Raw genomic sequence first — 2,500 nt, 5'->3', positions numbered from 1 at the left:
GCACACTTAAATCGTCAAACCAGAAACTACTCATTTCCCCTAGGATCTACAATGCCACTGTGGAATTTCTTATTACACATAACATGAGAATTTTATTCCATAAAGCTCATTTGTACAAATCTATACGCTTTATTTTCACATGTGGAAAAGGCTTATACAGCCACTCAGAATGGCGTACAGCTATTTCACATGCGGAAGTATAACCAATCAACGATAGCGTAAAGGCGTTTCGATGCCAATCACTCGTGCATCTCGTGCAAATCATACTTTGTTATTGAATTAAATTAAATTTGCATTTGGTTCTATTGTTAATGAGTTTTTGTTTCTAATTTGCGTTCAGAAAACTATTTTAATGAAGATTCTCGTCTTATGTGTAATAAACAGTTCACGACATAGAAAGTGCTTTGTACGGGGTTTTATTCACTCGTTGTTTGTGTCAAAAACCCTCACTCGCTCGTTCTCGCTCGTTCTCGCTCGTTCGGGTTTTTGTCACAAACAACTCGTGCATAAAACCCCGTACGCCGCACTTTCTATGACGTAAACTATATATACCATATTCCCTTTTTACATTAGGTCTAGTAAATCAACATCATCATTCAAGTCTAAACTCAAAACACATTTTTTTCAAAATGGCAAACAATTGCTAACATTTGTATCAATCAATATTTATTAATTTTACAAATAGAAATAAGCATTAGTACATGATTATTTTTTAGTTCTTTTGCATAGCTATATATATGTGTATTACTATCGTTCTCTATCTTTTTGATATTAGGTTTATACATTTTGTATACATTGTAAACGCATCTAGATTTTTAGATGCGTCTAAAAACATACATATTAACATTATCTTTATTTCAAGTTCAGAAAATCCTTTTACAATTATCTACGTAACTTAGAGATGCATTCGGTCTAACAATAGTACAATCTCTTTACAATCTGACAGTTTTGTGAAATGACCCATTTCCGACACTTTCTTATAATATTTAGTCCCTCTGTAAGTCGTACATCTGTTTGTTTTCTAATCAAGTTCGTATGATCATCAGGATAGAAAATCGAATACTACATTCACTTGCGTAATCTTATGGCCAGGGTTCATTCGATCATTATCATTATCATTATCATTATCATTATCATTATCATTATTATTACCACATTCGTAGCAGTAAGATTGAAATCAAACATTTCAAAAAAATGACACACCTTCTAAATTTACAAGACACGTTTCGGATACATTTTCAGTTAAGGGATGTTTACAATAAGTGACTTTATATAAAGTAGGTAACAAGTAGGTGTAAATTACAAACTGTAGAATAATAGTTACAAATCAGTGAAAAAAGGCTACATGATACCAAAGGGATACAACAGAGTAGGAAAATAAAGGGCGCAAGTCAGGAGCCCATTATGGGCTCCTAGTGAGAGTACAAAACTGTGAAAAATGTTGAATAAGAATAGGAATTAAAGTAAGAGTGTTAAATTAACATGTTTCAGTTGTTTATGCAATGCGGGTCGTTCCCATTCAATATGAAGGGCTTCTTTGATTTTAAGTCTGTAACTTAGAACTTTTTAGATCTCATAAAGAATTGTTGTTGTTGGAATTGATCCAAACTTTCCACAAAAACGTTTATTTTATTTTTTTTTAATTTATTCCGAAAGAAATTTCGCTTTCTGGCAAAAAAAAAATGTTCGTTTAGCAACACTTAGCGCAATCATTTACCATATAAGGTCAAACTATGGTATATGAGCTGATAACCGAGATTGATTGAACCAATCACGAGAAATGCATTAACCGAGGTTGATAATTCAATAATGATCATTATTTGCTTGATGTCTCCTTTAAGACGGGGATTCCCACGTAGAAGACTTGATGATAATCAAGATGCAGAAGAAACGAGGCCTCGAATGTTTAAAAGAGGCATAACGCTATCCACCGAATAAGCACTAGCCAAATACCATTGTTTTATCCAGTGGACTAGTAGTGATTTATCCAGTGGATAAGTTGTTGTTGTTCTCGCGAATTATAGGTAATGCTGCGACGGGTTTCTGGTTTCTGGTTTTCGACTTCTGGATTCCGGATTCTGGATTCTGGAGTCCGGCTTTTAGTGCTGATTCTATATTTTCACAATCCCCATAATACACTTTGTTTGCCCCCCCAAATTTTCATAAACCATTGTTTCCAAATGCTCTTGAGACACCGCATATTCCCAAGAGCATTTGATAACAACCATGGTTTATGCAAAATTTGCGGGGGCAAACAATTATTATGAGGGATGTGGAAATAAAGAATAATCATCAGAAAGTCAGTGGGCTTGCATGGGAAAAGCTTTGCTTTATGACAATTCTTACTATTATAATTATTTATGGCGATGCACACTATACATTTGTGCGGTCTTTCTTAATCAGTTTTTCATAAAATTAAAAGAGACAGTGCAGTCACGGCTTCGATGTTGCTGTTGTTGTTGCTTGTTCCTTCCATTGCGTGACAGATCATGAGGAACTT

This window comes from Montipora foliosa, chromosome 14, assembly GCF_036669935.1.
Source record: "Montipora foliosa isolate CH-2021 chromosome 14, ASM3666993v2, whole genome shotgun sequence".
In the NCBI taxonomy this organism is placed as follows: Eukaryota; Metazoa; Cnidaria; class Anthozoa; order Scleractinia; family Acroporidae; genus Montipora; species Montipora foliosa.
The sequence above is the reverse complement of the archived record's forward strand: the minus strand, read 5'-3'. Positions refer to the sequence as shown.